The sequence below is a fragment of the Pseudonaja textilis genome, chromosome 1, assembly GCF_049901715.1.
Source record: "Pseudonaja textilis isolate UNSWEBS1 chromosome 1, rPseTex1.2, whole genome shotgun sequence".
In the NCBI taxonomy this organism is placed as follows: Eukaryota; Metazoa; Chordata; class Lepidosauria; order Squamata; family Elapidae; genus Pseudonaja; species Pseudonaja textilis.
Genome location: NC_141990.1, coordinates 32092016 through 32107424, shown reverse-complemented (window position 1 = coordinate 32107424; position 15409 = coordinate 32092016).

The window sequence follows — 15409 nt, the reverse complement described above, 5'->3', positions numbered from 1 at the left end:
TACAAGATCACCTGGCCTATTGGGGAGAAAACCAAGTCTTCAAACCTTTATTAAAAACAGGCCGTGTCAAAGCCATCCAGATTGTGGGGAAACCCTTATTTAAAGGATGAGTTCATGCACATATTCTTTTCTTGTTAGTCTCATTAAGGACTACTCGTTGAGTACGGTTTGTCAGCCAGTTGCGAATCCATCTACTGGTAGTGCTACCTATTCCATTTTTTTCTAGCTTACTAAGAAGTAGGTGGTGGTCTATTTTGTCGAATGCCTTGCTGAAATCTAAATATATTATCTCCTTGAGCCTGGTGAGATTTGAACTGCCAAATTGCAGGCAGCTAGCAGGCAGCAGAAATAGCCTGTGGTACTGCACTCTAACCACTGCATCACCATGGTTCAGTGTACAGTTGTATGCAAAAGTGTAGATATTCTAGTTGAAGTATAAGTTTCAGTGAACAGACACTCTATACAGTACAAAATTAAACATGAAAAATTTCTGAAATTTGAGTTCAAATATACTATTTATATGTTGTTGGGAATGTGACAGGTGAAAAGATGGGTCACCCTTTAATTAGTACTTTGTAACCTCTGTGTCATGCCCCTGGTGGAGTCTGACTCTGAGGAAGAGGAGGAACAGCCAACAGGGAGTGGGAGTGTGGCTCCAGAGGTGGTGGAGGAGGCTGGGGAAGGGCAGAAGCCAACTGAGCAGTCAGAGGAGGATCCAGGCCCATCCCCTATCCATCCTAGGTCACACAGGGAGGAGAGGATCAGGGAAAAGCGAGGTCTACTCAAGAGGAGATTACCATGATCCTCCTCGTGGCTTGCAGGTGGGAGCTATGTATATAAGTTTGCAACTGCGCAATTAGAATTGCTGAAGTCAATTAGTGTTTACCTTGAAAGAGGCTTATCTTTGCTGGCATTCTTCCCATGGCCTTTCCTCGGTTATTTTCCTGGAGTTTATAATTAGTTATCTTGGCTTGCTTCGGAACTCTCATCAATGCGGTTTGTTTTGGTTTTCTGTTTGCCTCATTATTTACTTTTGTGACTTTAAACTGTGCCTAATAAAACAGTGAAGTTAAGTTGAAGGCTTTACCGGACTTTAATATATGTTTTGGGTTTTGGGTTATTTTGAGAGACTACGGGTCACCACACTCTGTTTAACAGAAGTAACAGCTTCTAAACATTGTTTTTGTAGTCTATTAGCCATGTTTTCTTTCTATTATTCTTGGGTTTTGGATTTTTTTTCTCCATTCTTCCTTGCAGAACTCTTTTAATTTAGAAGATGTCTACTTTCTTAGATCTGAAATAGTCAGCATGGGCTGATTATTTCAGGTCACTTCACAGATTTTCAATAACATTTAATTCCAGGGGCTTTGAAGGTTATTCCAAAACCTTCCTTTTTCTTCTTGTCAGTATTTCACAGTTGGCTTGGACGTATGCTTCAGATCAATGTTTTGCAGTAATAGCCCCCTCATCACTGTTTTGCTGAATAAAAAATTGGAATGACTTTCATATTCCCCAGACTTGATATTATTGAATGTATTTCAGGAAGGGGGAGTGTCTATAATTGTTCAGAAGCCAAACAGAGTGCTGCAAAAAAAGGGAGGGGGGTACTTTCAGATTACTTTGAAACAATCCCCCCCAAATTAGAAATGTTTCATTCTTAACTATGATAATTATATTGATATTGCCTTGTTTTTGTGCATTGGTTGTCCCAGGAAGTTATTGCTCTAGGGAGGAGAGTGGGAGGGAGGAAGAATCAATTCCAAGAGTTTTCTGTGGAGATTTTCAGTCATCCAGGTCATAGTTGTCTCGAAAGTGCTTTTTCAAAAACAACTGGACTGTTTTTCTCCCTTGATGAAGAAGAACAAAACATTTTGCTTCTCATCCAAGAAACTTCATCAGTTGTGATGAAGTTGGCAGCAGGAGGAGGGGAGAGATAGAAGGATAGGTACTGATGGGAGAGGGAGGAAGGTTTGTATTTCTTTGCTGTCATCTGGTGGCTAGCACTCTCTGAGAGCTCTTGAGGCCACTTGGGGGTTTATCTTTGCCCTCAGGGTCACCTGAATAGGAGTACAATTGGTTGTGGAATCTTCTTGGAATGGTTGCAAGGGTTGTGCGGTAAACTGGAGATAGATGTCCATCCCACCACCATCCAGTCTCAACTGTCAGTACCTTTCCTTCCATCCCACCATCACAACTGATGAAGTTTCTTGGATGAGAAGTGAAATGTTTTGTTCTTTTTCCCCAAGAGGGAAAAAAAAACAGTCTAATTGCTTTTTGAAAAAGCACCTTTGAGAATTTCAAGAGATGTTCTTTGGGATCAGTAGGACCCAGGTGCCCTTTTTACTTGTCATGAAGCCTTATTTTATCCAGAATAACTACGTAGAACAGTTACAGTGCTTATTATGTCCCCAGTCATATGTTTTACTCATTCTTTTACTCATTTACTGTTCATGCAGTTTTTGACTATTCAAAAGAGACAATGGTGAGGAGAAGACAGAAGCTCAACCTGGTGCCCAGCTCAGTATCATTGCAGTGTCAAGCAAAGACCTTTTTGCTTTCCCAGAGTTTTAAAGAGTCTTTTAATCATATCTTAATCATGTTTTAAATTGTTTTATTTTATATTTTGACAACCACCTTGCTGCTGCTTAGGTTGTTTGGTGCCTTTACTTGGCATTTTGTTTCATTTTATTGGGTATGTTTTAACTGAGATTACATTTTAGTATGTTTTAATGTAAATGGCCCAGAGAGTTCTGACTATTGGAAGACAAAGGAGATGGAAATGAAGATGGAGATAGAGATAGAGATGGAGGAGGAGGAGGACGAGGAAGAAGGAGGAGGAGGAGGAGGAGGAGGAGGAGGAGGAGGAGGAGGAGGAGAAGAAGAAGAAGAAGAAGAAGAAGAAGAAGAAGAAGAAGAAGAAGAAGAAGAAGAAGAAGAAGAAGAAGAAGAAGAAGAAGAAGAAGAAGAAGAAGAAGAAGAAGAAGAAGAATTTTATTTCCATTTTATCCTGAATAACCTGTAAGATAAGAAAGGGTGAGAAATGATCACTCAAATGATAACTAAGAAAAAAGGATGGAGCTGAACTTTGATTTCTCCAATTCAAGTACAACTCATTGTACACTACACTTGTCTTATACTTCCTGCCTGCACATGGTCCTAATTTTTACTTGTTTCTTACCCTTTGCAGCATACTGGTTTCTCCATGGTTCTGCCTCCAATAGTTTTATTTTTATTTTTATTTATTTGATTTGTCAATTGCTTACAAGATAATAGGTATAAGCATACACATAGTTATGAATACATGAAATGGGTACATATAAGAAAAATAAAAGAAACAATAGGACAGGCACAGTAGGCACGTTGGTGCGCTTATGCATGCCCCCTACAGACCTCTTAGGAAAGGGGTGAGGTCAATAGTAGACAGTCTAAGGTTAAAGTTTTTGGGGTTTGGGGAAGAAACTACAGAGTCAGGTAGAGTATTCCAGACATTGACCACACTGTTGCTGAAGTCATATTTCCTGCAATCAAGTTTGGTGCGGTTAACCTTGAGTTTGTATCTATTGTGTGCTCTTGTATTGTTATGGTTGAAGCTGAAGTATTCGTTGACAGGTAGGACATTGCAATGTATGATTTTATATACCATACTTAGATCAGACCGAAGACGGCATAATTCAAGGTTTTCTAGGTCTAGAATTTCAAGTCTGGCAGCATAAGGTATTCTACAATGAGTAGAGGAGGGGAGAACTCTTCTTGTGAAATATTTCTGGACTTTCTCAACTGTGCTAACATCAGATACGTAATGTGGGTTCCAGACTGATGAGCTGTATTTGAGTATTGGTCTAGCAAATGTTTTGTATGCTCTAGTTAGTAGTGTGATATTACCAGAGAAAAAGCTACGTAGGATTAGGTTAACAACTCTTAATGCCTTTTTGGCTATGGAGTTACAGCGGGCTCTAGCACTTAGATCATTAGAGATGAATATTCCAAGGTCCTTTACAGAGCTTGGATCATCAACAAGATCTTGACTATTCAGCTTGTATTTTATTTTCTGATTTTTTTTGCCAATATGTAAGACAGGGCATTTATTTGTTGAGATTTGAAGTTGCCATTTGTTTGACCAATCTGATACATAGTCTTTTTGATGGGTAGCAGTATTGTCTATGGTGTTGAATAGCTTTACATAGTCAGCGAAGAGAATACAGTTGATCTTAATATGAACACAGAGGTCATTTATGTAGAGTATGAAGAGAGTTGGTCCTAGAACACTGCCTTGTGGGACACCACTGTTGACAGGTACAGAATTTGATAGGACACTCCCATTTTTGACCATTTGTTGTCTGTTTGACAGGAATGCTTCTATCCAGTTATGCAGTTGTCCAGAGATTCCATAAGATTTTAGTTTTAGGAGTAGTTTGTCATGTACCAAAGGCTGAATCAAAGGCTTTACAGAAGTTTATATAGATTGCGTCTATTGTTTTGCCCTGATCGAATTCTGTAGTCCTTATGTTTTTGCAGTGTAAGGGTTGCAGATTACAGGACAGTTTTTTTTCTAAAACCAAATTGTTTATTAGGTTGTTTGTCTCTAAGTGGAGGATAATGGATTGGTTAATAATTGATTCCATGACTTTACAGGTGATGCAGCATAAGGAGATTGGTCTGTAATTTTCAACTAGGCTGGGGTCTCCCTTTTTGAAGATGGGGATGACTGTGGCTTGTGACCATAGTTTTGGCAAGGAGCTGGTCCTGAAAGATTTTGCAAAGATTATGCTTAGAGGTTCGTCTATGGCAGTGGCAGCTAGCTATGTTCCTTCAGTACTGGATTTGTGGAAACCACATTATTAGATCTGGGATGGCTTATTTGGTTATATTTTGTATAATTCTTCTGTGTTTAATAAGGTCTCCAATTTCTCTCCCAGAAAGCCAAAGTCCTATATTTTATCATGAGACTGTACAAGCAAGTAGTACGTTTCTGTTACTTAATCTTCAGGTGCGGTGGTGTAGTGCCCTCTAGCGGATATTGTAGATGAATGCAGCTTTAATAAAATTCAAGTCAGAACTCCTAGAAGTAGCAATTATTAATTTCACTAAAGAAATAACATTGTAACACAAAACAATCAAACAAACAAAACTGGACACAGTAATAGATGATAGATAGATAGATAGATAGATAGATAGATAGATAGATAGATAGATAGATAGATAGATAGATAGATAGATAGATAGATGTAGATGTAGATATCTTCTTTATCTATTGATAGTCAGCACTAAGTCTGCATAACTATTACTACTAATCTTCTCATCATTCCTATCACCCATTTCCTCCCACTTATGATTGTATGACTGAAACTTTATTGCTTGTATCTTTATGAATTATACTGATTGTTTCCTAGTATGATTTGATTGCTTATTTGTACCCTATGACTATCATTAAGTGTTTTATGTTTTATGATTCTTGATAAATGTATCTTTTCTTTTTATGTACACTGAAAACATTTGCACCAAAGACAAATTTCTTGTGCATCCAATCACATTTGGCCAATAAAGAAGAAAGAAAGAAAGAAAGAAAGAAAGAAAGAAAGAAAGAAAGAAAGAAGGAAGGAAGGAAGGAAGGAAGGAAGGAAGGAAGGAAAGAAAGAAAGAAAGAAAGAAAGAAAGAAAGAAAGAAAGAAAGAAAGAAAGAAAGAAAGAAAGAAAGAAAGAAAGAAAGAAAGATAGATGAAGCTACTCTGGAAATATTATTCTTAGCTGCACCCTTCTTTAGATATTTTATATAAATTTAGCTACATGATTACTAACTTTTTAGCTACCACTGATACCATTGGGAGGCAAACCTATCAACGAAATCAGTCCTTTACAGTTTTTCAGCTTTGATAAATTTCTGCTTCTGAAATATAAATATTGTTTTTCAGAAATATGTGGATTTTATAAATTGTTTGATATTCCTTTTTCAAAGAATTTAGGAAGCTTAACCATTTTTGGCTAGAGCAATTGGTGGCACTAATAGACTTTGTCTGAGCACCAAAATAAATAAACAAAAAAAAAATTAATCTAGGCAGTACTAGATTTGACTAATGTTTGGCCAGAAGTTTTCAAGGAAATTACAGAGCTATAAACTGGACTGGGAAGTAAAATGAATTAATTCATCCAGAAATGATGATACTAACACAATGGGAAGCACTATTACTTTCTTACCAAGAATTATGGCATAGATAATTCATTTTAATCCCCAAGAATTAAGCTGGAATCATAGAAGACTGTACCTTTATTATTCCTTTAATTTTGCAACAATTGAACATTTATATATTGATTACAGCAACATTCAAAATTAAGTTTTCATTTCATATTTGCTGTACTGTTGGGGTGCACTATATGTTGTATATAAATGGTGTAACAGCTAATTATGTTGCATATTTCCAGTCTCTGTCTCTTTGCATGCATGCATGCACGCACACACACACCCCAAAATGATTTGGGAATGTGCCAATATTGAACAGAAGTATTTTTTGACATTCCCTGGGTATGATGCATGATCTCAAACAAGACTTGAGAAATGTATACATCTCAGACTGCATTTTGTATATTCTCTCTTGGCAATATTGCTGAATGTTGCAGCCTCCAACATTCTTTGAGGTGGAGACATCCCTTGACATGGGCTGTTGCAAATTATACATAATGTCCACCTCGTTCCAAGTCTGGCTGGGTTGCCTCATTATGGTGGTGGTGATGTGGCTGGAATATGTGTTCCTGAGTGTGAAAAGGTGAAAAACCTACAGCAAGCAAGCATCTATATTGGGCAGCAGCAATATAAAGAGATGCTGGAGGCAGATGATCACTTTAGTGAAAATGGCAAAGGCATCAATTTATACTGTTTGGGAGAAAAAGAAATGGCAAATCACTCTTGTATTTTTGCTGAGAAAACTATGTTGATACCAAATATAAAATGATTTATGATATTATTAAGTATGGGAAATAAGAGGCTGAACCAGGGCTTAGTGCAACAAGGTTTATTTACAAGGACTGAACGTGCTTGCTCAGCCTGGAACTGGCTCGCAGCGAACAGCGAAAGGGCTGGACCCAGCAGCCTGCTTTTATAGCAGGCTGCTGGGGAAACCCAGCCAATGAGAAGGGGCAGCCGCCCCTGCAGCGAGGACGGACCTGGGTGGGAACTTCTTCAAGGTCCAGGGACATAACACCCCTTCCCCCCAGATGCGAACACGCATAGTCCTTGAGGTATACGGGAGGTTTGTGCTGACGTCCAGAGCGGCGCAACTCTGGTGTGCTGTTTGGTGGATCAGAGTCCGTCGGTGACTGTTGGCTCGATGATGAGTCCTGAGTACCACCCTCGGTCGGAGCAGGTCCGGGGCTAGAAGGGCTGGACGCTGGGAGTGTCCTCACGCCGTCTGGCTCGGATGGGTTGGACGCCTAGGTCGCCGCAGTCAGCATTTGGATTCTCTGGTCCGGCTGAAGGTGTTAGCAGGTCATCGGGGTAGATGTTGCTGTGTGGTAGTTGCAGCGGACTCTCACCAGTCTGTGCCCACGAGTCGCGGCTGACGAGGGTGCCCTGGCGTCTCCGAAGCTGGTCCAGATGTCGTCTCCAGACCCGGCCATCTTCCAGCTTAACCCGGTATGATCTGGGTCCTGTGATGGCTACGATTTCTCCCGGGATCCACAATGGGTCGCCAGCGAAGTTTCTCGCGAACACGGGTTCCTGCAAGACAAAATGCCTACTCCCGATGTGGAAGCGAGAGGAGAGTCAGGGCAGTAATGTGGGTGAAGCCTGTCCAATACAGTTCGCAGGCGTCTGCCCATCAGAAGCTCGGCCGGGACTTGTTGGTTACCGTGCAAGGGGTTGAATGCTGGCTTAACAGGAAACAGGATAGTCTGTGGTGCCAGTCATCCTTGTTGAACCTGGCCAGGGCTTCTTTAGTGGTCCTAACGGCTCTCTCTGCCAGCCCGTTACTGGCAGGATGAAAGGGGCCGTGAAGATGTGACGAATGCCCAGGTTGGTCAGAAACGACTGAATTCGGTTGACGCGAATTGGGGACCATTGTCGGAAACAATGGAGTCTGGTAGACCGTGCGTAACGAACAGGCGAGTCAATGCCTTGATGACTGCTTGTGAAGTGGTCGTGGATAGTTGTGCCACATCAATCCACTTTGAGTAAGAGTCTACGACCACGAGGAACATTTTGCCATGCAATGGGCCTGCGAGATCGATGTGAATCCTGGACCAGGGTGCGTTGGCACTTTCCCACTTGGTGGGGTGGCAATTGGAGGGGATGGACGGGAAACCTGGCAGGGATGGCAGGAGCTTACCCATTTGTTGATGTCCTCGTCGAGGCCGGGCCACCAAATGTAGCTTCGCGCCAACGCCTTCATTCTGACGATGCCCGGGTGGCCCTCGTGCAACGCCTCCAGCACTCGGGTACGCAGAGATGTCGGGATGACCACTCGAGTGCCCCACAGCAGGCAGCCCTGTAAGCTCGATAGTTCCTGTAAGCGGGTCTTAAATGGAGTGAATTTAGCTTCAATGTCACTGCCCGGCCACCCCCCTCCTCACCCAGTCCAGTACCTGGGCGATCGTTTTGTCCGCTTTGGATTTATTGGCAATATCAAGGGCCGTGATTGGGAGGTCCAGTTGGGTGACTTCAAAAATGGCGTTGACCGGGGCAGGGTCTTCAGCTGGGGCAGGCAGGGGGCAGCGGCTGAGGGCGTCTGCGTGGGACAATGTTTTACCTGGGCGGTGCACGAGTCTATACGAGTATGCTGCTAGGAAAAGGGTCCATCTGGTCATTCTGGGGGACAGAATTTGAGGGGTCTGCTTGTCACCTGCTAGTAACCCTAAGAGCGGTTTGTGGTCCGTGACTAGCTCGAAAAAGTGGCCAAAGAGAAATTCGTGAAATTTCTTCACCGCTGCAACAGCTGCCAAGGCTTCTTTATCGATCTGACTGTAATTGCGCTCTGTTGCAGAGAGCGTCCTGGAAAAAAGCGATAGGGGCCTCGGAGCCGTTGGGGAGCCTGTGGCTTAAGACTGCCCCAATTCGAAGGGAGATGCGTCTGCTGCCAGTACTAATGGAAGGTTGGGGTCAAACTGGATAAGCACTGCCTCTGATGTGAGTAGCGACTTGACTGCGCGGAAAGCGGAGTCTTCTTTGTGTCCCCAATGCCAAACCGTTTTTTATCCAGAAGTCTGTGGAGGGTTCTGCCACAGAGGCTTTATGGGGCAGGAACGACGCGTAAAGTTCAAGAGCCCCAAAAAGGCCTGCAGTTCCGCTTTGGAGGTTGGAGTGGGTGCCTCGTGTATTGCCTTAACCTTGACTCCAGGGGGTGAATGCCTGAGGCGTCAATTTTATAACCCAGAAAGTCCACCTGTCTAGTGGCAATGGCACATTTTTCTTTTTTAACTTGAGGCCATGCTGCCTGAACCTCTCTAGGACTGCTCGAACTCTCTGGAAGAGTTGGGGTCTGTTCCTGGCCGAGACTAAGATGTCATCGAAGTAGGGTACTACTCCAGGAAGGCCCTGTAAAATCCGCTCCATGAGGGATTGAAAAATGCCTGGGCAACACTTACGCCAAACTGGAGACGCTTGCACCGGAAGGCACCCCTGTGGGTGACAATGGTCTGAAGTTCTGCCGTTTGGTCATCAACAGGGAACTGTTGATATGCTTGAGACATGTCCAATTTGGCAAAGATGGTGCCAGGTTCAAAAGTATGTAATAAATGCTGAATGACAGGTACTGGATAAGCGCTAACTTGCAAGAATTTATTGATTGTGGTCTTGTAGTCTGAGCAAATTCTCAGGCTACCATCTTTTTGAGGGGTGTGACGATGGGCGTCTCCCATTTGGCGAAGTCTGTAGGCTCCAGGATCCCTTGTTTTAGTAATTTATCTAATTCAAGGTCTAATTTAGGCCGAATGGCGAATGGAACTCTGCGAGGTTTTAACCGAATTGGGACTGCCTGGGGATCGACTGAAAATGAGATAGGGGTGCCGTTATAACACCCTAACTCATCACTGAATACGTCTGCGTAATCAGCAAACAGGGAGTCCGTGTCAGAGGTTGAGGTAGCATGGACTCCTGTTAGCCCTAAACCGAGGTGGGGAAACCAATCAAGTCCCAAAAGTGTAGGGAGGTTGCCGCTCACTACCACTAGAGGTAGGTGGCCCTTAAAGGTTTTAAAATTAACAAAAACTTGCCTCTGCCGATTACAGGAATGGTCTTCCCTGGTAGTCCTTTAGGCTAAGCTGGCACTTCTGGAGTCGGTTTCTTGATAGGCTGGGTTGAAGCTCCTTGAGGGTGTTCCAGGAAATAATGGAGAGCGCTGACCCCGTGTCAACCTCCATGTTGCAAGGTTTACCTTCTAATAAGACGGAAAGGGAGATTTTACTAATAGAATAGCAAGTGTGATTAGCGCAGAGGTGTGTGCGACAGTTTAATACTTGCCTTTGGGGCCCGGCATGTGCGAATGAAGATGCCCTTTGTGCTACGTTGTGTGAGGCTTGGCATACTCTTGCAATGTGCCCCTTCTTATGGCAGTTGTTGCAAGTGGCTCCTTTGAATTTGCATGTGGTCCTCAGGTGAGGTCCACCACAGGAAAGGCACAGGGTGATGTGCTTGGATGGCCCGGTGTTATCTTGTCTGGTTCCTGCCTGCGGGCGCCTGGCGTTTGTGAGGCGGTGAATGTCGGCCTCGTCACTTGGGTCTTCCTCGTTGACCACCTCTTCTGAGTGGACGGGAACTGCTGTTTGCTTGGTGACAGGACCTTGGATCTCGGTGGCTGAATGAGATGCCATCTCCTCTGCCAGGGCTACCTCGATGGCTTGAGCGAGGTTAAGGTCTTTTTGGCGAGCAGCCGTCTTTGTAGGTGCAGGTCCTTGACCCCGCAGACCAGCTGGTCTAGGAGCATGTCATCAAGATAGCTGCCAAACCCACAATGGAGTGCTGCAGTCCTGAGAGCAGCCATGTACTGATTGATGCTCTCTTTGTCCCCTGCTTCCTCATTCTGAAGGTGAAGCGTCTGGCAATCTGTGAAGGTCTAGGAGAATAGTGGTTAGTAAGGATTTCTAACAGTTCTGTCCAGGGGACATTCTTTAACTCACGTGGAGCCACAAGAGCTGTGGCTGTATCGAAACGATGGCTCCACAGTAGGTCAGGAAATGTGCTTTCTTTCGGTGTTCCCCTGCCTCAGCCAATCCGATGGCGTCGATGTAATAATTAAATCGATTCTTGTATGATTCCCACTTCTCCTCATCTGGCTTGAACGCTGGGAAGGCTGGATTGGAGTTCATGTTGTGGGTCTACTGGTTAACCTGTTGGATAAAATGCTTTCTCTCTGGGTAGCAGTAGAGGTTTAGTGCCTGTGCTAGGCAAGTGCTCTCTCTCTCTCTGGGGTAGCAGTAGAGGTTTAGTGCCTGTGCTAGGCAAGTGACTTCAGCTCTGGGGAAGTTTCGCAATTCCCTCTCTCTCTCTGGGGATCAGAAGGTGTTTAGACTGCAACGGTCATTGGCAGCGTCTTTTGAAATTCGCGCCTGTGTGGGCGTTAGCGATTTCCTAATACAACGCTGTGTTGCATTTGAATGTGCTTCAGCTGACAGCTGTTTGAATTTCGCGCCAAACGGCACGAGCGGCTGCGGCTCGCAGCGCCACACTTCCTCTGTAGCTTATGCTAACAAGCGGCTACAGGCGCTTCTCACTTTCACTAGCTTGTTTGCTGATCGCTTTCTCTCTGGGTTGCGATCAGCGTTTGCTCTTATTTTGGCTGATCGCTCTCTCTCTGGGCTGCGGATCAGCGTTTTAGTGATTCAGCGTTCGTTCTCATTTCGGGCTGATCGCTTCTCTCTGTTGCGGTCAGCGTTTGCCCTTATTTTGGCTGATCGCTCTCTCTCTGGGCTGCGGATCAGCGTTTTAGTGATTCAGCGTTGCAGCTTGCCTCTGGTAGCCGATCCCACCTTCGTCGCCAGTATTAAGTATGGGAAATAAGAGGCTGAACCAGGGCTTAGTGCAACAAGGTTTATTTACAAGGACTGAACGTGCTTGCTCAGCCTGGAACTGGCTCGCAGCGAACAGCGAAAGGGCTGGACCCAGCAGCCTGCTTTTATAGCAGGCTGCTGGGGAAACCCAGCCAATGAGAAGGGGCAGCCGCCCCTGCAGCGAGGACGGACCTGGGTGGGAACTTCTTCAAGGTCCAGGGACATAACAGATATAGTGTTGATTGATGGGTTGTTGATACTCAGCTCTTGAGGAAGAGCTGAGCATCTATTCAGACTTCTAATGATGTTTATGACATGGCTAGATTAAAACCTTTGGGATATCTAGTTGCTGATGTTGCAATATAGGGGAGAAAAATCTGAAGCCTCAAAGCAGTGGTGGGATTCAGGTTTTTTACTACCGGTTCTGTGGGTGTGGCTAGGTGGGCATGGGCGTGGAGATGTGACTGGGTGGATGTGGCTTTTTTTTTTTTCAGCACCCCCCCATTTTCGGGGCCTTCTGGGCCTCAGGCAAGCCTCCTGGGAGGGTGTTTTTGCTCACAGAAGGCTTCCCTGGGGCTAAGGAAGGGAAAAAACTGAGTTTAAGGGAGGCATGCAGCACTCCCATTGTGCTCTGTTTTGGGGCCTCCTGGGCCTCAGGGAAGCATCCTGGGGGCGTTTTTGCTCCCAGGAAGCTTCCCTGGGGCCCAGGAAGGCAAAAAATGGAGGTGCCTTCCTGGGCCTCGGGGAAGCCTCCCGGGTGAAGCAGTAAGACAGTGAGGGGAATCCCGGCACAGCTGATCATAGGAACAGCTAATTGTCAGGAGGGGGAAAATAAATACCTTAAGGAGTGACCGGGCAGGGAAGAACACAGTCAGCGATGTCGGGCATGCATGCGATGTTGCGTATGTGCAATAAAGGACTGACTGGGTGGGGAGGGGAGGGGCGACCAGGTTGGAGTCATGGCCAGCCAGAAGTTACTACTGGTTTGGAGACCCGTGCCAAATGCTTGCTACTGGTTCACCTGGACCAGTGCAAACTGGCAACTGTTTTTTATGATGGTTGTAGTGTGGTCCTGTGATTGCCTCTGGAACTGTAAGCCACCCAGAGTCATTGATTGAGATGAGTGGCTATAAAACAAACAAACAAACGTGACTTTCTCAGCAAACAAATAAGTCAATAGGGAAAGTCAGAGTTGTTCATTTAAACTCTGCAGGATTTGGCAAAAAAGGTCATAAAATTACTTTTGACTCAGTTATCAATGCCTTACTCAGCAATGCAAAGTCTAGTTCCAGTTGTGTTTTTAAATCAAGGATTTCCTATAAGTGAGAAAATGTCAAATTTTACAATTTCAAATTGACATCCTAGGCATTAGCAAGTTGAGATGGACTGAGATGAGACACTTTCAGTCAGAAGATCGCACTCTTTATTACTGTTTATTGCTACACTGGAGCTGAGGGATAAGGAGGGGGGAGTAGAGATAGCTGGGGTTTTGTAGCCAAAACAAAATAAGGATACCAAGGATATTCTCACTGATGACTGGAGGGAGAAGGAGTGAGGTTACCAGGTAACCAGATGACACCTTGATTGGACCATGTGACTGATTGTTTGGAAAAGGGGGAATTTTTTTACTTTTAATTAGGTGAAAACCATAGGAACATTTAGAATCAGTTTTCACCAGCCTGTGCCAATATGATATATCCAATAAAACTAATATTTGAGGAATCTGCTTGCTTCAGAGTCCTGTTTGCTATGGGAATATTACTTGGAACTCTGACTGGGAAATGAAAAACAAAGAAGAAATTGTCAAGTTTGATTTCAAATTGGCAAAACATGCAAGCAACAAAAGCTGTGTTGAAGCCTGAAATGTCAAAGTTGGAAACTTTTAATGAGAAGTATGTAGTTGGATTGTATGGCTTAAGAAACTGAAATGAAGCAGGAGATTAATTTATCAATTTTTGTTATTCCAATGATTTTTTTAAAACCAAAATGATACCTTTATGGATGTCATAAGTTGGAGTACATAGAAATCAGACTGACTACTATATGTTATTGCTAAAAGGAGGTGGAGGAGCTCAATTATAGCATCAAAGGCATGGCCGGGCACAGACTGTGGAATAGATCACAAACTGCTCCTGTGCAAATTCCAAATTAAAGAAGAGGAAAGCCAATCAGTTTCCATGATATGATCTTGAACATATACCCATTATTTTCAAGAGGAACTTCAGGAATCACTTTGAAGTCCTAAATCTGATTGATAGAAAACAACAGAACTCTGGAATGAATTTAAAGAAATTCTTAAGGAAGAATGTGAAAAAAGGACCATCAAAGATGAAGAAACAGGGGGGAAAAAAACTGGATGTCAGAACAAACTCTGGAAATTGCCAAGAACAGAAGAGAAGCCAAAAGCCAAAAAAGAAAAAAAAAAATCTCAGGAAGGAACTTAACAAAGAGACTAGAAGAAATATTACAACACCTGTAAGGACCTAAAAAAGTAAAAACTGACATGATCAAATCGAAGTCTTTTTCTTGTTGAGATATGCATGGATTGCATGGATATTTTGTACAAGACATGATGGATATGGACAGGAGCCAGTTGGTTAAACACATTAGCTTTTCAACTCACATTGTCTCTAATATGTAAGTACTAGAGGAGATAGAAAATTCACCTTCTGTCTGGGCTAACTAGAAGAGGCTGGGAAACTCATGATTTTTATTTAATGGAAGCAACAGCGGTTGTCTTGCAATATGCTGCAACTGCTTAAATGTTTGTGTCCATTATCTTTACAGACAGTTATCACCAGAGGTGGTATTCAGAAGGTTCTGACCAGTTCTGGAGAACCAGTAGCGGAAATTTGAGTAGTTTGGAGAACCAGCAAATACCACCTCTGACTGGAGTTTTACAGTATCCTTCCCCTGCCACGCCCACCAAGCCATGCCCACAGAACCGGTAGTAAAAATATTTGAATCCCACCACTGGTTATCACCTATAGCAGCATTTGTCTCAACAATAAAGTGTTTTTCACACTGTGATGCATTACATGGCTAAAAACAAGCATAAAATAAGACATGTTTGTAGAAAGCTGTCTGCAAAAGTTTATTCAGAAAAGATGCATATGAGCAGAACTGTCCACAGGAGAGTAAAAAAATGATATTGAATGTGTCAGCCTGATCGAAGCGCCACTGCAGTGAAGCAGAGCTTCAGAATCATGATCATGGTCGCCATCTTGACATTTTTGATTCTCCCACTTCTGAAGAAACATAAATAGGGAGTGATGTATATGAGAATGAACATATTCATGCTTGCCTTAAATTACAGAATGATGGGGGAAACTGTTGAAATTTATTTGTAACTCAATTCATTTAAAATTCATTTACAGGTTCATTTGTTCATATCTGAGCATAGAATAAGATAGTTGGAGACACTTGAACTGGGAAAAGG